This window comes from Lutra lutra, chromosome 2, assembly GCF_902655055.1.
Source record: "Lutra lutra chromosome 2, mLutLut1.2, whole genome shotgun sequence".
NCBI classification, from domain to species: domain Eukaryota; kingdom Metazoa; phylum Chordata; class Mammalia; order Carnivora; family Mustelidae; genus Lutra; species Lutra lutra.
Window position 1 is genome coordinate 134,034,554 of NC_062279.1, and position 26,830 is coordinate 134,061,383.

Consider the following 26,830-nt stretch of genomic DNA (forward strand, 5'->3'; position numbering starts at 1 on the left):
AGATCTGATTCATTAGGTACATTATTGACTTCTAAAGGTGCCTTTTCTTAAGAATTGCCAACTGTATTGTTTTTCTCAAAACAAAATATTGGATAGAAAATTAATATTCATTAATTTATATTTGCATATGTAATGTATTATGGTATATATGTATTATATACATATATAGGACAACACCATAAGAAATGTCTCAAATAATATTTTCAAGATTAAATCAATTTCTGTGGAACTTTTGCACAAGTTATTTCCTTTGATTCCCCACCAACTTTAAACCACATTATGTACAAGTTCATGTCTGGTCTCTTCAAAGTTCATGAACATTTTTTTCTGTTCTCCCATGCCATTACATAAAGCCTTGTCAAGTCTACTCAACGTATTGATATATAAGGCATAATAGTTTTTCTAGGTGTCCCCATCACTACCAGCTGTTAATACTATGTGACCCAAAGAATACTGTTAATAGTACTAGGCAGTTAGTTGTTGTTACATTCTCTAGTCTTATCAATGTACTGAAATACACTGGGTCTTTCTCATATTGGGTCATTCTCAAGAGCTTGACCACTAACCCATCACAGTACATTATTCTGATAACAGTGATACTTCCTTTCACTTCCACCTGTAGTTCTCTCTGTTTAGAAGAAAAAAAATAAGATTAAGAGTATAGTTTGGTCCATGTAAATACATCGTGAAACAGATTCCCCAAACAGCTTTGTATTTTTTTCTGTTTCTTTTCTTATAAACATTGTCTTCTTTCCTCATATTCTGTTTGGCATAAAAGCTGTTTATCTGAGGGAAATTGGGTTACAATGGGAAATATTGTGGTATCACTATATTTTATTTTACGATCTTTGTCAGAGCTGGGTTAGGTACATCTATCAGAGATAACTTAATATGAGGATAATTTGAGAGGTCGACTGAAAATTAGTCATTAGAAAATACCACAGACTTTCCTGCTTATGTTCTTTATTCTGATTCCAGCATCATTACTTAAAATGAGATTACATGAATAAAACCAAGAGCAGCTCCTTAGTTCATCCTTTTATTGTAGCACCTGATAATAATCTTCATTTTCTTTTTATGACAAAAAGCTTTTTTAGGTTGAAAGAAAATATGGGGATGCCTGGGTGGCTCAGTTGGTTAAGCAGCTGCCTTCGGCTCAGGTCATGATCCCAGCGTCCTGGGATTGAGTCCCACATCGGGCTCCTTGCTTGGCGGGGAGCCTGCTTCTCCCTCTGCCTCTGCCTGCCATTCTGTCTGCCTGTGCTCGCTCTCTCTCACTCTTTCTCTGACAAATAAATAAAAAAATCTTAAAAAAAAAGAAAGAAAATATGTATGTTATATAATGTTCATAATGTGTTTTTCTAAAATGAAGCTCCAGTGAGAGGCCAAACACTTTTGTGTGCTTTTACCAAGAATAAAATGGTAATCAAACAAGGTGTCCCAAACCTTCTTTTTTAAAGATTTTATTTATTTATTTGACTGAGAAAGATTACAGGTAGGCAGAGAGGCAGGCAGAGAGAAAGGGGAAAAGCAAGCTCCCTGCTGAGCAGAGAGCCCAATGCGGGGCTTGATCCCAGGACCCTGAGATCATGACCTGAGCCAAAGGCAGAGGCTTAACCTACTGAGCCACCCAGGCACCCCCAAACCTGTTTTTAAAATTATTAATTTTAAATAATTTTAAAATAAAATAAAAATTAAAAATTAAATTAAATTAAGTTTTAATTTTAATTTTTAAAATTATTGCAATTGCAAGATGCCTCTGCTACAGATACCTCCACCCAACTGACTGTTATAAATTTATAACCAATATAGATCATATAAAAAAGAAGAAATTAAAATCAATACTTTTTTTCTCCTTAACACTAACAAAATAATAAAAGAGAAGTCCACTAACCACTTATACAAACTATTATATGTATGTTTATTTTGTTTCATTCATGATATTTTAACTTATGAAATTAAAACCTCAAGGTATGAAAGAAATAAAGAAATTATGGTTTTGTTTTGCTTTTTTTGTTGTTGTTGTTGTTGTTGCTGTTGTTTTTTGTTAGTTTGTTTTGCTGTTTTATTCATTTATTTGTCAGAGAGCACAAAGAGGGGGAACAGCAGGCAGAGGGAGAAGCCCGCTCCCTGCTGAGCAGGGAGCCCCACGCAGGACTCAATGCCAGGACCCTAGGATCATGACCTGACCCAAAGACAGAGGCTTAACCAACTGAGGCAGTCAGGTGTCCAGAATTTATGTTTTTGATGTGATTTAGTTTCACCAGGAGTTAAGATCCCTATTTCCCCAATGTGAAGACACAATGAGCAGCACACTTTTTTCCTTTTCCCTATGACATCCTCTCTGTCATACAAATGTCCTTCCTGAGTTTTTTTTTTTTTTTTTTTCTTTTTCCATGGTGGAGAGAATGCATCCCACAGGCAGAAGATACTCAAAGCTGGCTGACAGGAAGAAGTTTATGTTTGTTGAAGGATATAGAAAATAGCTCAATAGAGTTGAAGGCATATTTTTTTTGAATGTTAAAAAAAATAGTAACTTTTCTTTTTTTTTTTTTTTATTATGTTATTTTAGTCACCATACAGTACTTCATTAGTTTTTGATGTAGTGTTCCATGAGTCATTGTTTGCATATAACACCCAGTGCTCCATGAAATATGTGCCTTCCTTAATACCCATCACCAGACTCACCCATCCCCCCACCCCTCCTTCCTTTTAAAACTTTCTGTTTGATTCCTGGAGTCCATAATCTCTCATGGTTCATCTACTACTCCAATTTCTCCTTCATTTTTCCCTTCTCCTAATGCCCTCTGTGATGTTCCTTCTGTTCCACAAATAAGTGAAACCATATGTTAATTGACTTTCTCTGTTTGACTTATTTCACTTAGCATAACCTCCTCCAGTCACATCCAAGTTGATGTAAAAGTTGAGTATTCATCCTTTCCAGTGACTGAGTAATATTCCATTATGTATATGGACCACATCTTCTTTATCCATTCATCTGTTAAAGGACATCTTGACTCTTTCCACATTTTAACTACTGTGGAGATTTCTGCTATGAATATTGGGGATGCATATGTCTTTTCTTTTCACTACATCTGTATCTTTGGGGAAAATAACCAGTAGTGCAATTGCTGGGTCATAGTGTAGCTCTATTTTTAATTTTTTGAAGAACCTCCACACTGTTTTCCGAAGTGATTATACCAATTTGCATTCTCACCAACAGTGTAAGAAGGATCCTTTTTCTCAACATCCTCTCCAATGCACGTTATTTACTGTCTTGTTAATTTTGGCCGTTCTAACTGGTGTAAGGTGGTATCTCAGTGGGGTTTTGATTTGAATTTCCCTGATGGCTAATGATGATGAATACTTTTTCATGTGTCTGTTAGCTATTTGTATGTCTTCTTTGGAGAAGTATCTGCTCATGTCTTCTGCCCATTTTTTGACTTGATTGTTTTTTGTGTATTAAGTTTGAGAAGTTCTTTAAAGATCTTGGGTATCAACCCTTTGTCTGTAGTGTCATTTGCAAATATCCTCTATTCTATGGGTTGCCTCATCATTTTGTTGAAAGTTTCCTTTGCTGTGCAGAAGATTTTATCTTGAGGAAGTCCCAAAAGTTCATTTTCTTTTTTTTTTTTTCCCAAAAGTTCATTTTCATTTTTGTTTCCCTTGTCTTCGGAGACATGTCTTGAAAGAAGTTGTTGTGGCCAATGTTGAAGAGGTTATTGCTTATGCTCTAGGATTTGGATGGATTCCTGTTTTACACTGAGGTCTTTCATTTAGAGTTTATCTTTGTGTATGGTGTAAGAGAATGGTTGAGTTTCATTCTTCTGTATATAGCTGTCCAACTTTCCCAGCACCATTTATTGAAGAAACCGTCTTTCTTCCATTGGACATTTTTTTTTTCCTGCTTTACCAAAGATTAGTTGACCACAGAGTTGAGGCTCCATATCTGGGCTCTCTATTCTGTTCCATTGGCCTATGTGTCTCTTTTTGTGCCAGTACCATGCTGTCTTGGTGATCACAGCTTTGTAATATATCTTGAAATCAGGCAACATGATGCTCCCAGTTTTGTTTTTCTTTTTCAACATTTCCTTGGTGATTTAGGGTCTTTCCTGGTTCTGTACAAATTTTAAGATTGTTTGTTCCAGTATTTTGAAAAATGCCATTGACATTTTGATTGAGATGGCATTGACAGTATAGATTGCTCTGGGCAGTGTAGTCATTTTAACAGTTTATTTTTCTGATCTATGAGCATGGAATGTTTTTCCATCATTTTGTGCCTTCTTCAATTTCTTTCATGAGTGTTCTGTAGTTCCTAGAGTATAGATCCTTTGGTTAGGTTTATAAATCTTTGGTTAGGTTTATCCAAGATATCTTATGGTTTTTGGTGCTATTGTAAGTGGAATCGATTCTCTAATTTCTTTTTCTACAGTTTCATTGTTACTGTATAAGAAAGCAACTGATTTCTGTGCATTGATTTTGTATCCTGCCACATTACTGAATTTCTGCATGAGTTCTAATAATTTGTGGGTAGAGTCTTTTGTGTTTTCCACATACAGTACCATGTCATCTGTGAAGAGAGAGAGTTTGACTTCTTCTTTGCCAATTTAAATACCTTTTATTTATTCTTGTTGTCTTGATTGCTGTTGCTAGGACTTCTAGTAATATGTTAACAATAATTGTGGGAGTGGACATCCTCATCATGTTCCTGATCTCAGTGTGAAGGCTTTCAGCTTTTCCCCATTGAGAATGATATTAGGTTTTTCATAGGTGGATTTTATAAAGTTGAATAATGACCCCTCTATCCCAAACTCTGAAGAGTTTTAATCAGGAAATATGCAGTATTTTGTCAAATGCTTTTTCTGCATCAATTGAGAGGACCATGTAGTTCTTGTCTCTTCTCTTAATTTATGTGTTCTATTACATTAATTGATTTGCAAATGTTGAACCACCCTTGCATCCCAGGGATATGAAGGCATATTTTGATTTAATCAGAAGCAGAAGAGAAACACAAATTTTTCATCTTCTAACTGCATCTGTTATCACATCACTTTTAGGTAATCATCTTAAATAATTAAATTCACATATTAACTGTTCTTCGATAAGAAAATTATTTATTGATACCTATCAAAAATATCATAATATTTTATATAACTTTAATAAACCAACTCCATATTTAGACAATATTAGGGTTTCCTTTTTGCAATATCACAGTGATATTAGGTCATGCTGACTTTCTAAGTGGTTCAGAATAATAAATATAAAGAATATAATGAATCTTTTGATTTATGTACATTACATTTCCATTGCACATGTCCACTGAACATGTCGGATGAACATATTTTTTTATCACAATATATACTTGTTACATTAATCACTTGTATATGCTTGCTGAGGTTGTTTAATGGAAAGAGGCAGAGGCACTTTCAAGTGGTTTTAAAGGATTAAAAACTAATCAAAAAGCATACTTTCAAATTCCCTTGGTAATAAATATTGAAAATTAATCAGGATAAACTAGGCACCAAGAAAATTATGTAGCTTATCATAATACTATTGTGACGTATTGCCATTATTATCTCCATTATACAGATGGAACAGCTGTAGCTTAAAGAAACTAATAAATAGTACAAGGTCACACAATTCCTCAAAGGTACTAGGATTTGAACATAAGTAGTCCAAAGGGACCTTCCAATAAGAGTGTACCCATGTATTGCTTTTTAATTAAAAATAACGCCTTTAAAATAATGAATGATCATCATTATAAACAAATGTTTTTAAAGGACCTTTTGGTTATTTGAACCAAAAGTTATGTTCACTGTGGTTTTAATTTTCACTTCCTGATGGCATGTGATTCAAAGAATTTTCCAAATGCTCACTTGCCACCTGTATATCTTCTTCGGTGAGGTGTCTGTTAAGGTGTTTAGTGCATTGTTTAATTGCTTTTGTTGTTGTTGTTCTCTTATCATTGAGTTTTAAGTGCTCTTTGTATATTTTGTATAACAGTCCTTTATCAAATGTATTCTGTTGCAAATATTTTCTCCCAGTCTGTGGTTTGTCTTATTTTCTTGATATTGTCTTTTGCAGAACTGAGGGGTGTTATTGTTGTTGTTGTTGTTGTTGTTGTTGTTTTAAGTTTAATGAACTCTAGCTAATAATTATTTCTTCCACAGATTATGTCTTTGGTGCTGTATCTAAATATCATTTTTGGGGCGCCTGGGTGGCTCAGTGGGTTAAGCCGCTGCCTTCAGCTCCGGCTCAGGTCATGATCTCAGGGTCCTGGGATCCAGCCCCGCATCGGGCTCTCTGCTCAGCAGGGAGCCTGCTTCCTCCTCTCTCTCTGCCTGCCTCTCTGCCTGCTTGTGATCTCTCTGTCAAATAAATAAATAAAATCTTTAAAAAAAAATAAATATCATTTTTATATTCAAGGTCATCTAAGTGTTTTCCTGTTATCTTCTAGGAGTTCTATACTTTTGCATTTATATTTAAAGCTTTGATGTATTTTGAGTTAATATTTATGAGGGGTGTAAGGCCTTTGTCTAGATTCACTGTTTTGCATGTGGATGTCCAGTTGTTCCAGCAACATTTGTTTAAGAGATTGTCTTTGGGGACGCCTGGGTGGCTCAGTTGGTTAAGCAGCTGCCTTCGGCTCAGGTCATGATCCCAGCGACCTGGGATCGAGTCCCACATCGGGCTCCTTGCTTGGCAGGGAGCCTGCTTCTCCCTCTGCCTCTGCCTGCCACTCTGTCTGCCTGTGCTCACTCTCGCTTCTCTCTCTATGACAAATAAATAAATAAAATCTTTAAAAAAAAAAAGAGAGATTGTCTTTGTTCCATTGTATTGTTATTGCTCCTTTATCTAAGCTCAGTTGACGATATTTATGTGGTTCTGTTTTTGGGTTCTCTATTCTGTTCTATTGACCTACTCATCTATATTTTCACAAATACCATGCTGACTTGATTACCATAACTTTATAGCAAGTCTTGAATTTGGGTAGCATTACCCCTCCTACTTTGCTCTTCAATATGGTGTTGGCTCTTCTGTTTGTTTGTTTTTTCCATGTAAACTTTAGCATCAGTTTGCCAATACCCATAAAATACAAAGAATATTCTTGATATTTAAATTAAAAAAATATTCCTCAGGTAAGTTTTCCAAAAATCCTTTTATTTTGGGGTGTCTTGGTGGTTCAGTTGGTTAAGTGCCTGTCTTCAGCTCAGGTCATGATTGCAGGGTCCTGGCCTTGGGTGCCATAATGGGGGGGTTCCCTGCTCAGTGGGGGGTCTGCTTCTCCCTCCCCCTGCTCTTGGGGTCTTAATCTCTCTCAAATAAATAAATAAATAAAATCTTTAAAAAATATATATCGGATAATTGAATACTATAAAAATGAAATAAGATAATCTATAATTAAAAAATATTATGACTCAAATTAAAATACAACAGAAGCATTTACTGGCATATTAAAGATAGAAAAAAAGAAAGTAGGCAAGATGTGCCCAGATTACTCAGTCGGTTAAGCATCCATCTCTCGGTTTTGGCCCAGGTTCTAATCTCATGGGTTGTGGAATCAAGCCACACATCAGGCTCTGTACTCATCCAGGAATCTCCTTGAAGTTTCTCTTTCTCTGCCCCTCCCCCTTATCATTCTTTCTCACACACAAGTAAATAAATAAATCTTTAAAAAGAGAGAAGTAGGCAATTTGGATGACAGTCAGAAAATTTGACAAAAAAATGACATGTCAGAAATTCACAGAGAAACAAAACTTGAAAGTTCTTAAGAGAAAGAAAGAAATACAGAGTATAGTAAAATATCAAGCATATTTTGCTTCCAGAGATGATGAAAGTAAACAGATTAAAATCAACATTTTACTTTACTTTCAAAGAATTTTCCAAACTGAAGAAACAATGAAATATATATATATTTATATATAAACAATTGTTCATTATATATATATATATTAATATATATATATATATATATATATATATATATATATTAACAAAAGCAAAAATAAAGCAAACAGTCCCCCTCAAACACTATGAACCCCTACTGGCAGTTCTATTCCTATTCAAAATCTAACTTTAGAATAAGATTATTGTATCCAACACACTATTACCTATTTTATAGATGTTTTCTTATGTATGGAGTAAGTATTTGGTGAATTAACTTCTAGAATTATTTAGGTTAAATATTCTATCATATATATATATATATATATATATATATATATATATATCACATACTGCATTTTAGCAGTTATTTTTTTCCTCAATATTGTATGTTGACTTCTGCTTCTACATTTACCCTCTTATGTGAAACACCTAAAAAACTTTATAAAATAAATAAACCAACAGTTCCATCAATCAGTGAAAATTAGTGATTCTTAAGGAGCAGGAAACAAATTAAATGAGCTCTACAACTGCTTAAGCTTACACCATGAATTTTCAAGCCAAATTTCTAGAATAGGAAACTAAGGAAGGACTAGTAGGTGGATTGTCTGGGATGAGGAAATACAGATGAGAATTAGAGGAGATCAAGGTGGCTAGAGATCACATAGAAGAATATAGAGAGGTGTTAGAGAGGGTAGAGATGTACAGAGAACTGGCTAGCTCTAGATCTAACTGGATGAGTAAAGATAATTTGAAAAGATATACACACTCCTATGTTTATTGCAATATCATTTACAATAGCCAAGATATGGAAACAGCCAAAGTGTCCATCGGTAGATGAATGGATAAAGAAGATATGGTATGTATACACAATGGAATATTGTTTAGCCATAAAAAAGAATGAAACCTTGCCACCTGCAATGACATGGATGAATCTGGAGGGTATTACATTAAGTTAAGTAAGTCAGTCTGAGAAAGATGAAAACCATATGATTTAACTCACATGTGTAATTTAAGAAACAAAACAAAGAAAAAAAACCAACAACAACAAAGAAAAAAAAAAAAGAAAACAGACTCTGAAATATAGAGAATAAATTGGTGGTTACTGGGGGAGATGCGTAGAGAGATGGATCAAATACATGGAGGGGATTAAGAATACACAGTACCCTTGTCATGATGAGTACAAACTAACGTATGCAATTGTTGAATCATTATACAGCTGAAACTAATATAACTCTATATGTTAATTACACTTGATAAATAAATAAATAAACCATATCCTGAACTTAACACAGGATGAGAGCAGTGCTTAATGACACCAGCCAGACTGGAAAAACTGAATCATATATACAGTACTCAAAAGTCTTCTCTCCCTATTGAGGAATAATTAGCTCTAGAATAAACATTACCCAGTCTGCCTATAAACCTCAAAACAAAATCCAGAAAAACAAACTGTTTCCAATTTTCTTAATTTCATGTCAGAACAAAAATTAAAGAATATAGATACATATAAACTACTAAACATACTAAACTACTAAATATAGGAATATATAAACTACTAAACTACTAGTAGTTTGCATATAAACTACTAAACAAGCAAACATTAGCAATCATAGAATCCAATAAAAATTACCAGGAAGGCAAGGAAGAAGGAAAATATGCCCATAATGGGGTGGGGCGGTGGATTCAATAATTTTTTTTTAAGATTTTATTTATTTATCTGACAGACAGAGATCACAGGTAGGCAGAGAGGCAAGCAGAGAGAGAGGAGAAAGCAGGCTCCCTGCTGAGCAGAGAGCCCAATGCGGGGCTCGATCCCAGGACCCTGGGATCATGACCTGAGCTGAAGGCAGAGGCTTTAACCCACTGAGCCACCCAGGCACCCCTGGATTCAATAATTTAAAACCAATCTAGAGTTGATACTAATGTTACTATTAGGAGACAAGTACAATAAAATTATTGTAACTGAACCCCATATGCTGATGAATCTAGAGGAAGATCAAATATGTTAAATATAGACCCAGAAAATATTAAAAACATCTCATGATCAAACTTATTGAAATGAGATTTGTAATGTCTCTATACAAGGAATGGAAGAAAAAAAACAGACATTGCTGAAAAAAACTCATGAACTTGGAGACATAGCAATAGAAGCTATCAAAAAACAAAGACAGAATAAAGACCACCTCCAAAAAGAATTTTAACTGAGTTTCAATAAACTGGAAATGACGCCAAACAAATTATCTACATAAGTAATTTGAGTACCTAAGAGAGAAGGAAGGGCAAAATATGGAAAAAAATCATGCTTAATATTTTTCCTAATTAGATTAAAACTATAAACCCAGAGATCCAAGAATCTTGACAATCTAAAGCACTAGAAACACAAACACAAAAATTACATCAAGCTGTATCATAACTATAACCAGGTTTCACAAAATTAGTGAAAAAAAAGTCCTAAAGGGAATAAAAACAATGAGGTATTCAAGAATAAATATAAAGATGACAGTGTATTTCTTGTCAGGAACAATGCAAGTGAAAAGACAGAGGCACAATGTCTTTAAAATACTGAGAGAAAAAAATAAAAAAAAAAACTGTAATTCTATATTCAGCAAAAATATCTTTCAAAAATGATAAAATAAAAAACCCTCCATTTCTAATAAACATTAAGCAAACTAGAAAAATATTTAATTCTGATGCCATGATATAAGTGTGGAATTCTCTAAAGAGCCCATAATTTTCCCAGGTTATATCCTAAAAAAGTACAGTTCTCATTGACTATAGTAAAATCCACAACTCTTTAGTGTAGTCATTGATTAATTTTTACATGTACAGATATTCATGTAACAGATCAAGATATAGAATATTTACATTCCCTGGAGGTCTTCTTTACATATGCTAGTGTTAGTCCTTAGTAAACACTCAACTATCATCATAGGTCAGTATGACCTCTTTCTGACTCCGTATAGCTAGAATCATACAGAATAGATTCTCAGGTATTTGATTTCTTTAACTAAAATATTATGAATGTGAGTTTCCTCTTTGCTTTTACGTGTACCTGTATGGCTGTATGGTTGTATAGTATTCCTTTGTGAAAGAAAAAGAAAGAGAGGGGTGCCGGGGTGGCTCAGTGGATTAAGCTGCTGCCTTTGGTCAGGTCATGATCTCAGTGGCCTGGGATCAAGCCCCACATCAGGCTCTTTGCTAAGCAGGGAGCCTGCTTCTCTCTCTCTCTCTGCCTGACTCTCTGCCTACTTGTGATCTCTCTCTCTCTCTGTCAAATAAATAAATAAAATCCTTAAAAGAAAAAAAAAAGAAAAAGAGAGAGAGAAAGAAACAGGGGAGAGAGAAGGGAGAGAGAGAGAGAGAGAGAAAGAGAAAAAGAAAGAGAAAGGAAAGAAGGAGGGAGGGAGGGAAGGAAGTTTACCTATCCCAATGTTGATAGATTTGGACCATTGCTTAGATTTCCAAGCAATGGTATTTTAAAATTCCTGGGGATAACTAAGAGGCAGTTCCCTATACTTTGAATAATTTTGAGATCCATATGTAGCAAACTGGAGAGGAAATAGCAAACTCAATTTTTTTTAATGTATTTATTTATTTGAGAGAGAGAAAGAGCTTGTGAGTTGGGGGAGGGACTGAGGGAAAGAATCTACAAGCCAAATCCAGATAAGTCAAAGAGCCCCACCCAGTCTTGATCTCAAGATCCATGAGATCATGACCTGAGCTGACACCAAGAGTCAGATGCTTAACCAACTAAGCCACCCACGAGCCCCAACAAACTTAATTTTAAGTAAGTATTTTTAATATGGAGCATTATAATCTAGCAAATAATTCTTCTAAGCATGTGGCTTAATATCAAGAAATTAAAGAAAGAGAAAATTAGGGGCGCCTGGGTGGCTCAGTGGGTTAAGCCACTGCCTTCGGCTCAGGTCATGATCCCAGGTCCTGGGTTCAAGCCCCGCATCGGGCTTTCTGCTCGGCAGGGAGCCTGCTTCCTCCTCTCTCTCTGCCTGCCTCTCTGCCTACTTGTGATTTCTCTCTGTCAAATAAATAAATAAAATCTTTAAAAAAAAAAAAAGAAAGAGAAAATTATGACTAAAATGTAAAATATCCAGTTGTATTTCTTTCTAAGAAAGTAATGTTTCTCTATTTTCCATCTTAATTTTATTGTTTCCATAGTTTCTAACAAGAAGCATTTTATCATATTTCCATAAAACCATGTAATAATTTATTACTTATAAAGAAATTATAAATTAAAACCCCTATTGCCATAAATATGTGTACATCATCAGGTTCTCTGTGTGTGTGTGTGTGTGTATGTGTGTTTAAATTTATTTTTTAATTTTTTTTTATAAACATATAATGTATTTTTATCCCCAGGGGTACAGGTCTGTGGATCACCAGGTTTACACACTTCACAGCACTCACCATAGCACATACCCTCCCTAATGTCCATAACCCCACTACCCTCTCACGACCCCCCTCCCCCCAGCAACTCTCAGTTTGTTTTCTGAGATTAAGAGTCTCTTATGATTTGTCTCCCTCCCGATCCCATCTTCTTTCATTTATTCTTCTCCTACCCCCCAAACCCTCCATGTTGCATCTCAACTTCCTCATATCAGGGAGATCATATGATAGTTGTCTTTCTCTGATTGACTTACTTCACTAAGCATAATACCCTCTAGTTCAATCCACATCATCGCAAGATTTCATTTCTTTTGATGGCTGCATAGTATTCCATTCTATATATATACCACATCTTCTTTATCCATTCATCTGTTGATGGACATCTAGGTTCTTTCCATAGTTTGACTATTGTGGACATTGCTGCTATAAACATTCGGGTGCACGTGCCCCTTCAGATCACTATGATTTTAACTTTAGGGCAAATACCCAGTAGTGCAATTTCTGGGTCATAAAGTAGCTCTATTTTCAACTTTTTGAGGAACCTCCATGCTGTTTTCCAGAGTGGTTGCACCAGCTTGCATTCCCACCAACAGTGTAGGAGGGTTCCCCTTTCTCCACATCCTTGCCAGCATCTGTCATTTCCTGACTTGTTAATTTTAGCCATTCTGACTGGTGTGAGGTGGTATCTCATTGTGGTTTTGATTAGTATTTCCATGATGCCGAGTGATATAGAGCATTTTTTTCATGTGTCTGTTGGCCATCTGGATGTCTTCTTTGCAGAAATGTCTGTTCATGTCTTCTGCCCATTTCTTGATTGGATTATTTGTTCTTTGGGTGTTGAGTTTGCTAAGCTCTTTATAGATTTTGGACACTAGCCCTTTATCTGATATGTCATTTGCAAATACCTTCTCCCATTCTGACAGTTGTCTTTTGGTTTTGTTAACTGTTTCCTTTGCTGTGCAAAAACTTTTGATCTTGATGAAGTCCCAATAGTTCATTATTGCCCTTGCTTCCCTTGCCTTTGGTGATATTCCTAGGAAGAAGTTGCTGCAGCTGAAGTTGAAGAGGTTGCTACCTGTATTCTCTTCAAGGAATTTGATGGATTCCTTTCTCACATGGAGGTCCTTCATCCATTTTGAGTCTATTGTCATGTGTGGTGGAAGGAAATTGTCCAATTTTATTTTTCTGCATGTGGCTGTGCAATTTTCACAACACCATTTGTTGAAGAGGCTGTCTTTTTTCCATTGGACATTCTCTCCTGCTTTGTTGAAGATTAGTTGACCACAGAGTTGAGGGTCTATTTCTGGGCTCTCTATTCTGTTCCATTGATCTATGTGTCTGTTTTTGTGCCATTTCCATATTGTCTTGATGATGACGGCTTTGTAATAGAGCTCTAAGTCTGGAATTGTGATGCCACCAACTTTAGCTTTCTTTTACAATATTCCTTTGGCTATTCGAGGTCTTTTCTGGTTCCACATAAGTTTTAGGATTATTTATTCCATTTCTTTGGGAAAAAAAAAAGGATGGGACTTTGATAGGGATTGCATTAAATGTGTAGATTGCTTTAGGTAGCATAGACATTTTCACAATATTTGTTATTCCAATCCAGGAGTGTGGAACATTTTTCTATTTCTTTGTGTCTTCCTCAATTTCTTTAATGAGTACTTTATAGTTTTCTGTGTATAAATTCTTAGTCTCTTTGGTTAGGTTTATTCCTAGGTATCTTATAGTTTGGGGTGCAATTGTAAATGGGATTGCCTCCTTAATTTCTCTTTCTTCTGTCTTGTTGTTGGTATAGAGAAATGCAACTGATTTCTGTGCATTAATTTTATATCCTGACACTTTACTGAATTCCTGTACAAGTTCTAGCAGTTTTGGAGTGGAGTCTTTTGGGTTTTCCACATATAGTATCATATAATCTGCAAAGAGTGATAGTTTGACTTCTTCTTTGCTGATATGGATGCCTTTCATTTCTTTTTGTTGTCTGATTGCTGAGGCTAGGACTTCTAGTACTATGTTGAGTAGCAGTGGTGATAATGGACATCCCTGCCATGTTCCTGACCTTAGCAGAAAAGCTTTCAGTTTTTCTCCATTGAGAATAATATTTATGGTGGGTTTTTCATAGATGGCTTTGGTAATATTGAGGTATGTGCCCTCTATCCCTACACTTTGAAGTGTTTTGATCAGGAAGGGATGCTTTACTTTGTTAAATGCTTTTTCAGCATCTATTGAGAGTATCATATGGTTCTTATTCTTTTATTAATGTATTGTATCACAGTGATTGATTTGTGGATGTTGAACCAACTTGCAGCCCTCGAATAAATCCCAGTTGGTCATGGTGAATAATCCTTTTAATGTATTGCTGGATCCTATTGGCTAGTATTTTGGTGAGAATTTTCACATCTGTGTTCATCAAGGATATTGGTCTGTAGTTCTCTTTTTTGATGGGATCCTTGTCTGGTTTTGGGATCAAGGTGATGCTGGCCTCAGAAAATGAGTTTGGAAGTTTTCCTTCCTTCCTTTTTTTTTTTTTTTTTTTTGGAACAGTTTCAGGAGAATAGGAATTAATTTTTCTTTAAACGTTTGGTAGAATTCTCCTGGGAAGCTGTCTGACCCTGGGCTTTTGTTTGTTTGGAGATTTTTGATGATTATTTCAATCTCCTTACTGGTTATGGGTCTGTTCATGTTTTCTATTTTTTTCCTGGTTCAGTTGTGGTAGTTTATATGTCTCTAGGAATGCATCCATTTCTTCCTGATTGTCAAATTTGTTGGCATAGAGTTAGTCATAGTATTTTCTTATAATTGTTTTTCTTTGGTGTTGGTTGTGATCTCTCCTCTTTCATTCATGATTTTATTTATTTGGATCTTTTCTCTTTTATTTTTGATAAGTCTGGCCAGGGTTTTATCAATCTTATTAATTCTTTCAGAGAACAAGCTCATTGGTTTCATTGATTTATTCTATTGTTTTTTTGTTTCTATTTCATTGATTTCTGCTCTGATCTTTATGATTTCTCTTCTCCTGCTGGGTTTAGGCTTTCTTGGTTGTTCTTTCTCCTGCTCCTTTAGGTGTAGGGTTAGATAGTGTATTTGACACCTTACTTGTTTCTTGAGAAAGGCTTGCACCGCTATATATTTTCCTCTCGGGACTGCCTTTGCTGTGTCCCACAGATTTTGAACCATTGTGTTTTCATTATCATTTGTTTCCATGAATTTTTCAATTCTCCTGTAATTTCCTGGTTGACCCATTCATTCTTTAGAAGGATGCTGTTTAGTCTCCATGTATTTGGGTTCTTTCCTAATTTCCTCTTGTGATTGAGTTCTAGCTTCAGAGCATTGTGGTCTGAAAATATGCAGGGAATAATCCCAATCTTTTGATACTGGTTGAGACCTGATATATGACCCAGGGTGGTCTCTATTCTGGAGAATGTTCGATGCACACTAGAGAAGAATGTGTATTCTGTTGCTTTGAGATGGAATGTTCTGAATATATCTGTGATGCTCATCTGGTCCAGTGTGCCATTTAAGGCCTTTATTTCCTTGTTGATCTTTTGCTTGGATGAGCTGTCCATTTCAGTGAGGGGAGTGTTAAAGTCCCCTACTATTACTGTATTATTGTCAATGTGTTTCTTTGAATTTGTTCTTAATTGGTTTATATAGTTGTCTGCTCCCATGTTAGGGGCATAGATATTTAAAATTGTTAGATCTTCTTGTTGGACAGAACCTTTGAGTATGATATAGTGTCCTTCCTCATCTCTTATTATAGTCTTTGGCTTAAAATCTAATTGATCTAAGGAGTGCCACCAGAGCTTTGTTTTGATATCCATTAGCATGGTAAATTGTTTTCTACCCCTCACTTTAAATCTAGAGGTGTCTTTGGGTCTAAAATGAGTTTCTTGCAGGCAGCATACTGATAGTTTTTTTTTTTTTTAATACATTCTGATACCCTGTGTCTTTTGATTGGGGCATTTAGCCCATTAAATTCAGGGTAACTATTGAGAGATATGAATTTAGTGCCATTGTATTGCCTGTAAGGTGACTGTTACTGTATATTGTCTCTGTTCCTTTCTGATATACTACTTTTAGGGTCTCCCTTTGCTTAGAAGACCCCTTTCAATATTTCCTGTAGAGCTGGTTTGGTGTTTGCAAATTCTTTAAATTTTTGCTTGTCCTGGAAGCTTTTTATCTCTCCTTCTATTTTCAATGATAGCTTAGCTGGATATAATATTATTAGCTGCATGTTTTTCTTGTTTAGTGCTCTGAATATATCATGCCAGTTCTTTCTGGCCTGCCAAGTCTCTGTGGATAAGTCCGTTTCCAATCTAATATTTTCCCGAGCTGCTTTCAGGATTTTCTCTTTGTTGCTAAGACTTATAAATTTTACTATTAGGTGATGGGGTGTGGACCTATTCTTATTGGTTTTGAGGGGTTTCTCTGCACCTCCTGGATTTTGATGCTTGTTCCCTTTGCCATATTAGGGAAATTCTCTACAACAATTCTCTCCAATATACCTTCTGGAATAAAAAGTTATTTATTTATTTCTAGAATAAAAAAATATTCTAATGTTGTTTTGTCTTATGGTGTCACTTATCTCTCAAATTCTCTCCTCATGGCCCAGTATTTGTTTGTCTCTCATTTGCTCAGCTTCTTTATTGTCTGTCATTTGGTCTTCTATATCACTAATTCTTTCTTCTGCCTCATTTATCCTAGCAGTACAAGCCTCCGTTTTTTATTGCACCTCCTTATTACCTTTTTTGATTTCAACTTGGTTAGATTTTAGTTCTTTTATTTCTCCAGAAGGGGCTTTTATCTCTCCACAGAGGGTTTCTCTGATATCTTCCATACATTTTTTGAGCCCAGCTAGAACCTTGAGAATTGTCATTCTGAACTCTAGATCTGACATATTACCAATGTCCATATTGATTAGGTCCCTAGCCTTTGGTACTGCCTCTTGCTCTTTGTTGTTGTTGTTGTTGTTGCTGTGCTCTGAGCTCACCCAGCCTGTGACCGGTTCAAGGTAACCCTGAGTTGAGTGCTCCCTCCTCAGCTCTGTCTCTGTAGCCAGCTTCCCCGCTCTAATACTCTGATCCTTCTGTGACCCTGTGGAACCTGGGGTCATGGTGACCCCACATGGGCTTCAACCCAGTTTAGCCTCTAGAGCAATGTCCCTCAGTGGAACAGACTTTTAAAAGTTCTGATTTTGTGCTCCTTTGCTCCACTGCTTGCTGGCAGCCGGCCCCTCCCACCATAGTCTATCTTCCCGTTGCTTTGGATTCACTTCTCCACTGGTCCTACCTTTCAGAAAGTTGTCAATTTTCTGTTTCTAGAATTGTTGCTCTTCTTCTCTTCGATCTCCTGTTGGATTTGTAGGTGTTTGCAATGGTTTGATAAGATATCTAGCTGATCTCCTGTTACCTGATATAGTCTCAGCCTGCTACTTCTCTGCCATCTTGACACCTCCCCCATCAGGTTTTTTTTAATCCCACTTTTTCCCTTCAAAGGAAAAATAATCTCTTCTTATTCTGGAACTGGGAATGATGAGCCATGAATGAAAATATTAATATCAAATAGATTGAGATTAATAAATTTTGAAATGCATTAAATTAAACAATTATCTGTTGGTACTATATAATGCATATAATTTTATATCATATAATACTGTAATGATGGCCAGAAATAATAATTAATTAAAATAAGAAACAGACTTTTAATGTTTAAATTATCAATGTTCTATTTATTTTGAAAATATAAGATTTTTTGTAATTTACTTTCCATCTAGGAAATATTAAGATGATATGAAAAACCCTGTCCAGAAAACTCATAAATTGATAATTATTCCTAAATAAGTCAGCTATGAATTTTCAATTTGCAAAAAAGCTATAATAAATATGAGAATGATGGGATACTTGGGTGGCTCAGTCAGTTAAGCTGCTGCCTTCAGCTCAGGTGGTGATCCCAGGGTACTGGGATCAAGTCCCACATCAGATCCCTTGCCTGCTTCTCTCTCTGTCTCTGCCTGCCTCTGCCTGCTGCTCTGCTTACTTGTGCTATCTCTCTGTCAAATAAATAAATAAATATTTAAATAATAATAATACATAAATAAATAAATATGAGAATGACATCTGGAAATAGTAAATTTGAAAGTATAGTAAAATGGAGTTATATGAATTCCATTTATGTAAAGATTTATTTGGTAGATTAGAAATTTATTCATTTAAGCACAATTGAAATACTCTCTCCAAGATAATATTTCACAATTTTTATATCGATCTCCTCACAATTATATACATGTCCCATGAGAAAAGAGGCTAAACTAGTAAACTACTTTTTAACTTAAAGGAAATTACTTATATTATTTTAATTTATAGATGTATTAATACATGGAAGATCAACTACTACACTTTTTACATTATACAATTTATTTTACTGTTATTTTATATTATTTTACTATTATTTTGCTATTATGTTTATTTTTGTCTTCCCAACATTATCCGATAAAGTTGACTATGCTATCATCTCACTATATTTTCAGGACTCCATGCTTTGTGAACACCTGAATGGGTTCATCCTTTTGCCCTCTGTTGACATATTTATAATAAGTCCCTTGGAGAATTTGTGCACTCTGAGAACACACCTACCAAGAGACAATTCCAAAACCTGCCTCCAGTCCAGATATCCTCCTGTCACAATTTTATATTCAGTTCCATCTGTGACTTATCTAAGAAGTAAACTCATCATTTTTGCTCCAAAATATGTTTCTTTTTCTTGCCTACCACATTAATACCTCAAATATGCCAAGAACTTTTGTCCTCCCAAACTTCTTTTCAATTTATAGTTTCCACTTCTACAGCCAATTATCCTTGGCAGATAGTAATCTTCTCATGGCCAGACAATCACAGTAGAGTTCTTTGTAGTGTTACTGTTGCTTCTGTTTCTAGTATAGTCCCCACCAAACAGAATTTTTCAGATACGATTTATACAAATATCACTAAATGCACATCTCATAAAGTACAAAACATAAAAAATTGGATTTCGTACATTTAAGCTTTTCTGTAAGTTTGGTTGTTTTTTGTTTTGTTTTGTTTTGTTTTGTTTTTTCCCATCATCCCGATCCCCACGCATGTTTGGCTTGCCTTTTTCCACATTCCTGTCTTGGTTTTGTTTAACAAACCAGTCATTTCGCACAATCCATTATATTTGTTTTTCTTTCAAGAAATTTTGTTCATTCAGTTTTCCCATATACAAATGTCTCCTAGGTTTTGCACTTTTGGCTAGTGCTTCTGTTGGAATTTGTGCTGGTTTTTTTTTTTTTGCCTTTTGAAATAATTCTGTGACCATCTCTGCAGTACACTGAACCTATGAAATTGGTCCCTCCAGTGGCTTCAAGTGGACCATCTTCCCCTCAGCTAAAAGAAAGCCCTGGCAGGAAATCAGCTGTCAGCATGGAAGAGCTCAGGGTTTCAGTCTCCCCCACTTTCTCTCTGCCATGATGTAGAGTGAACATTGGCTGTGTTATTTTTGCTCACAGACACTACTCTTGTCAGAAAGCTCTTCTCACACAAACACAGATTTTTCCAATTTCTAATGGTACCATTCCCTCTATTGGCACATAGATGGGGGTAGCGATGCTCACTGGGCTCTTCCTTATTTCTTCTTGTCATCGTTTTGTCCTGAAGAATCATAGTTTAAATCAAAACTTACCTTCTTGGGTCGCCTGGATGGCTCAGTCGTTGGGTGTCTGCCTTCAGCTCAGGTCATAATCCCAGGGTCCTGGGATTGGGCCCTGCATCGGGCTCCTTGCTCAGTGGGAAGACTGTTTCTCCCTCTCCCACTCCCCCTGCTTCTGTTCCCTCTCTCGCTGTGTCTTTCTCTGTAGAATAAATAAATAAAATCTTAAAAAAAAACCAAACTTCCTTTCTTATTGTAACTTTTAGCTTCTTTTTGTAATAGTCATTTTCTTTTTTTCCCTGCCTATGTTTATGTAGTTTGTAAGAGCTTCGAGTTCTGTCATGTAAACTTCACACTATTTCACATCATACACCAAAACCAAATTCAGGTGAACACTGGAATTAAATAATGATAATGCAGGAGAATGGATATCTTCATCACTCTGGATAGGGAGAATTCTTAAACAGACCCCCCCAAAAAAGAAAAAAATGACTGCAATAAAAGAATATGTTTTGTATGCTTCATTTGTTTAAAAGTCAACATCAGGTGAAACTACACTGGAGTGATAGGACTTAGGAAAGCAGCTGCCTGTGGGGAAGAGGTGTGAACACTGACTGCTGGTCTGACATGCTGGCAGTGTTCTTTCCGTCTCATTATCTAGTGGCTATGCAATTGTTACCTTCGTATCAATCTCAATGGTTTACAAATACTTTTCGCGTGCTTTTCTTTCTTTTTTATGCCTCAACTGAAGGAAAAACTTAAAATCTATCTATTATAATTACTGATAAGACAGAGGGGATAATAAAACCATGTCCCTGGAAATGTTAAAGAGAATGCAGTCAAAGCAAGAATAGAAACAAACAAATGAACAAACTGGCTATAAATACAGGTAAATATTTTGGAGGCAGGAGGAATCAGATCTTTGTAGAGTCCTCATGTAGTAACTATTTTCTAAATGAGGAGTAAGTTGAAAATTCAGTTAAAGGATAGTGAAATTTGTAAAGAATGAGAAAGTTCTAAAAATAAATAAATAAATAAATAAATTAATTAAAAAAAGAATGGAGAATTCTGACCATTATGAGAAATAGAAAATTAAGCAGATAGTAGCAAGTGACAGTTGTTGATGTAATAAAGAGTTTGAGTTGTTTTTGATGTTTCACCACTGACCCTTTTAAGCCACCACTCCTCCCTCTTTCCCTTCTGCTCCACATCTACTAAGCTAAGAAGGAATCCTGAGTACTCCCTCCTTTGACTTTGTGCAGAAGTTTAATCATGCAAGTTCTGCCTAAAGTACATATGTGGAAGTGTCACCCTGGACCTCTTTAGCCACCATGAAAACCTCAGTCCAGTTTCCTTTCTTGATTTCCTGAAACATTTTCAGACCAACTTCAGAGGGCTGCAGCATTTTGTGAGTAATGAAACTTTCATACTCTCTTGGCGCCTGTCAAGCATCATCCACTTCAACATCCAAACCAAATTTTGGATGTGGGAGTGGGAATTGATCCCATCTCTGTGGGGAGATTATTATGATAGGATTGATGAGTAGCACTGACAGCCCATGCAACATATAACCATACAATGACAGCGGTCCCAATGGTACCAATTTACTGTATGGAACAAGAGTCATCTGTCTAGATTTGGGTAGGAAGGCAAGTTGAATACACCTGCAGTTGAGACTGTATAAGACAGGTATACCTAAAGGACAAGTAGCCCTCTGGAAGGTTAAACTAAACTTATATTTAATAACATCTAAAGATTGAGTAGAGTGAGTATAGAAATTGACTGATGGGGGTGCCTGTGTGGCTCAGTCTGTTAAGCACCCTACTCTTGATTTTGGCTCAGGTCATGAGATTGAGCACTGAGTTAAGCTCCTCACTGGGTGTGGAGCCTGCTTGAGGTTCTCATACTCCCTCTCCCTCTGTTCCTCACCCGACGCATACACACTGTCACTCTCTCTCTCAAAAAATAAAAAATAAATAAAAAATACAATAAATAAAAATTGACTGATGAATACAGAGAAAGTAGAGCATCAGTGGAATTAAAACCCCATGAGACAGAAAGCTGAAAACTGGAGTATGTGCTACAGCTAACAACTTCAAACAATGTGCTACAGCTACCATCATCCTGAAATATTTCTCTAAAATGTTAAATATAAGGGCACCTGGGTGGCTCGGTCATTAAACATCTGCCCTTGGCTCAGGTCATGATTTCCAGGTACTGGAACAGAGCCCCGCATTGTGTTCCTACTCAGCGGGAAGCCTATTTCTCCCTCTCCCACTCCCCCTGTTTGTGTTCCCTCTCTTGCTGTGTCTCTCTTTGTCAAATTAATAAATTAAAAAAAATCTTAAAAAAATAAATTGTTAAATTTAGACATCTGAATGTATATCGGCAAGACGAGATGACTTAATATTCTACACATGACATATTTGTAGTTATTGGCAGCTACAGCAGCACAGAAGAGGTCATAGGAGTTGAGAAAGAAGAAGCTGAGAGATGAGAATTTTGGTAGAGCATTACTTTGGACTTTGATGTCATATGGCATGATAACATATTTACAAAACAGATCCTCAAGTCTTTCTATGTATGAAATGAGCAAACAAAAATATGGGACATGAGAGTGGTCCACTTGAAGAAAAAAGGTCTTCAAAGCAGCGGGTTATGTGAAAATGGTGAGGGGAGGTCTTAAAGGGGAGTTAGGAAAGGAAGGACTGATGAATGAACGGATACATGTGTAGCATGGTAGGTAAAAAATGTGTCTTTGGAAAAGATGTGAAGCTGAAATTTGGGAAAAATAGTTTTCATTTGTGTTTAGGAATATTACAGAAGATTGTAAGAAGTGTTGAGAACATAGAGGAGTTATTAGTTGATGATGGGTAGTTATAGAGGGCATTAAAAGGGATTATGGAAGGTAAAAATGATTTGAAGGATAGGTCACAGGTGTGAGAAACACAAAGCAGTGTGGGAATGGCTTGTAACTAATTACAGAGGCTTACATGTGAAAGCAGATTGAAGAATCCAAGCATGTAAGCCATGAAAGGTTTAAGTGGTGAGTTACAATATGATTTAAATAAGTAATCCTGTTTCCTAGGGGATAGGAACTTGAGTGCTATTGAGAATTGTAGAGTGGCCACGCAATGTGCTTTGCAATGTGACACAGTGGTGTCATGACCTGGCATTCCTTAATACCCAGCATAATGGACGTCCTCAGAGAGTCAAGGCATATGCCATTATTTCCGGAATTGTATCAGGAAAAAAACTCCACCTTATTTGAAGGGATTATCAGTAGCATGTAGAGGCACTTCAGCCTGGGGGTTTATTGTGAAGCTGAGACTCCGTTTTTTGCTTTGCAGGATGGGCTCCTTGCCATGTGACATTAAGACAGGGTGGGAGAACAATAGATACATTGGAGGTAAAGAAGAGGCTTGACTGATCTATTTGTATTGCCAGAACCCAGCACAGGTCCATTTGGTAAACAAATGATCTGAGAATTCTAAGACACTTACAGATTAAAGAAATAAAGGAATGTGTATATCAGGCTTACGTTCATTACATTATAACAGGAAAGCTTTATTTGTATTTCAGGTTTGAAAAAAGAAAACTGTTAAAATATTTTTTTTAATTTTTAAACTTCAGTAGAAAGAAGAAAAAGGAGTAGACTGTAGTCTCAAATAGCAAGTATCATGCTAAGATTTATTATTTTATATATACACACGAGAGTGTTATGTATGTATCTGTGTATATGCCTGCACACACATATATGCGTATGGTTCAGAAAACGATAAAATAACATAATCTCTAAACAGTTTAAGAAATATTCTATAACCAGTGTCTTTGGGCTCCAAACTGTGCCTCAATCAGATCTTATTCCTCTCATTTTTCTGTTCTGAATAATGTGTGAATGATTCCAGCTTGGTTCTAGCTGGCATCTTAGTTTTACATGAAAAAGTAGCAGCTGTTCCTTTGGGAGAAACATGTCCCCCACTAAATTGCCTGAACCAAAGCCCATGATTCAATAAGTTTTCTCCTAAATGCCTGGTCCTTATCTGGAAAATTGACTTTTGAATGTGTCCACTAGGCGGCTGTGGCCAGCTATGCAGATCTGAAAGGAATGTAGTTGCTTTGCTCTATGGGCATAACTCAAGCACATTCTCATAGCGCTGACCTATGTTCCCCTTGATGAATCTGGTGATACTTTCATTGGATCTCGAAATGTTGCCAGTAACCTAGCTAGCTCTTTGGTCTACTCTTCGGAAAACAACAGAGTAATGATTAAAAACATCCTTTTTTTTTTTGGATCACGTGAACTGTGGGGGGTAAAAATCAGCAGATACTGATTGAACCACATGAATCTCTCATGTAGATGCTCACAGAATGGACCTTTCCTATGAAAGCATCAACTGGAATCAAGCTGTGGATGGAAACTGAATGACTCATATTGCTTCCACAACAGCCTGAATCTATCTTTGTAAGGTATGTGACAATACATCTACTATCATAGACTGGGCACAGAGTAAAGGACTGTTGGTTTCAAATGTATAGGTTACCACTGCATGCCAGACTTAGGATTCCTGTGGAAGTTGACCTGGGTGTCCTGCAGTGAGGGAGGCTTCATTGCACAGTGTCTATCCTTGCCTGCTTCTGACAGATTGACCTTTGATCATTTCTCAGAATTATCAGTAGTATGTCACTGCTGTTGACAGCTTTTCTGATTAATGTTGCTGTTTTAGTCTGATTAGTCAAATTGATAAGGAATACTTACAGGAATGATTTTTGGTAGGTATTATTTTAGATAAATTTTATCAGTAATAACTTCCCTTTGAGTCCAGGTACACTAAGGGTAAAAGGACTCCTTCATGTCAATCTGTATTGCCAGTTATACTACTTATCAGTCTGCTAAAGGAAAGATTTGGATAAGATTATGTGTACAACCAAGAAACATTATTTTACTCTACATATATTAAAAACTTCATTAATTTTTCATATGTAATTTTATTTTTGCCTTTACTTTTATTCCATATAAGCAGAGGCCATATTTCAGGTGATTTCCCCTCTATTCGGAAAAAAGCTCTATTGGATTGGGGTGCTCATGGGTCTCCTTTGTACTAAGTTCTCCTTTGCTAAGGTAAATCAGCAAATAGTAACATCCTACTATCTGATTTTACAAGGATGAAATTCAGACTCAAAATCCTGATTTTGACTGCTACTCACCTGTGGTCATAAGAGTGGCTCCAAGTAGAATGATCTTCTTTAACAGCTATCTCTTCCTAAAATAATGACGCAAATCAAATTACCATTAAGTTTTGCTGACATAAAACAACAGAAAGTTATTTAGTTCATGAGTCAGTAAGATTCAGTAGATCTGGGTTAGATTTTTCTAACCTGATCTGTGCTTTCCCATAATCAGCAATAGTCTATTAAGGCAGGTACACTGATATTAACTGGGTTTATTCACATATGTAAAGCCAACTATCTCTTGCTTGGCATAGGATGGCTTTGACTGTAACACTTCTATTCCACATGTTTTCATCCTTCACCAAGATAGCTCATACATGTTATCATGGAAAAGGCAGAAAGCTGGAGTGAAAGCAAATCCAATCACTGAAGTGCTTCGTAAATGTTGCTTGTGTAAAAATCTACTAACATCCTATTGACCAAAGCAATGCCTAAATAGCAATATTCGTAAAACTGGAGTCAGAATTGTAGGCACTACAAAATTACACTGCGTCAGAGCTGCTTCTGAACTCTATTACACTCCCTCTCAGACATAAATGTATATTCTTAAGAATCCGTGTTATAGATTGATTGACCAACTACATAGGCATTTATTTATTCATTCACTCAGTGAACATTTATTGAGCTATTAGCATCTACTAGACATCTTTCCAGGAAATTAAATACAGTATTGAACAAAAGATTTCTAAAAACCAAAAACTTTATAGTACATAAGTTTTATTAGATTGTCACAGATAATAATAATAATAACAGTCATAGTCTCATTACTATGAGAAAAATAAAATAGAACAAAAAGTTTGTGTGGAAGAGTTGTAACTAAAGTAGTGTCAGTTGCTCTTACCTATGCAAAGCAGTACAGAAAATGAAGAAGTGAAAATTGAATTTGGGAGAATGAAAATGTTATTTACAGAAATGTGAAAAACTTGTCAAGAAGGAGGTTGTCCATTCTTCTAATGGCCACAGCATTCTGATTTCAAGGTCTGAAAATGCCAAGAGTTAATGACAGCAAATTTTATATATTGCACGTAGGCTTGTAGGCATGTAGGCATGCATTTGTATAATAACCTTGGAAAATATTTTGGCACCTATCAAAGCTGAAATTGTTTATAACTGACAACATACTAAGTCCATTCCTGGGTTAATCCCAGGAGATATCTTGTATATGTATCCTAGGAGCAGGGCCAGCTTCTAGAGTGTTGTTGGTTCACAACATATGGAATTCTCTGACTTACATATGAAATTGGCCTCCTCACACAGAGGGCAAAAAGAGAATCAAGAAAAAGGTAGTCCACTCTGGATAAGAGAAAGAAATGAAGGGACAAGAAGGAAAGGAAAAGGAGAAAAGAAAATAAAGGAAAAGACCTTAAGCCAAAGTAGAAAATGGTGTATCTCCTATAACAAGTTTCTATCCCTCCTCAAACCAGTTTGAATTTCTGCCTTCTTTCTTGTCTACTCACTGCCCCCTTCCTCCTGCTGGGCAAAACTCCATCACCTGTGAACTATATCCTAGCATTTTATACTGATATACTAGTGTTAAGAGTATAATCATATAGCACTTTCCCTTGGAATTTACAATAAGCTCCAGCATTCAAAGCTTTTAAGAGTATGCTTCTTAAACAAATTGTTGCTAGTTAATTTAGAA

The 26,830-nt window shown here is 36.0% G+C and overlaps 1 long non-coding RNA gene across 2 annotated transcripts in view; it reads right to left on the reverse strand.

Annotated features, from left to right (window-relative positions):
* LOC125094301 (uncharacterized) overlaps positions 1-26,361 on the reverse strand; it is a 53,872-nt gene extending 27,511 nt beyond the window's left edge. Inside the window, exons 1-3 of one of the 2 annotated variants that reach the window (XR_007125446.1) lie at positions 26,311-26,361; positions 26,030-26,168; positions 25,165-25,220 (exon numbers count right to left, since the gene is read on the reverse strand). This is a non-coding gene — a long non-coding RNA (uncharacterized LOC125094301). Of the gene's footprint in view, positions 1-25,164; positions 25,221-26,029; positions 26,169-26,273 lie in introns of both variants that reach the window. The other variant, XR_007125447.1, reaches the window with a different exon arrangement.
* Between the last annotated feature and the right edge of the window lie 469 nt (positions 26,362-26,830).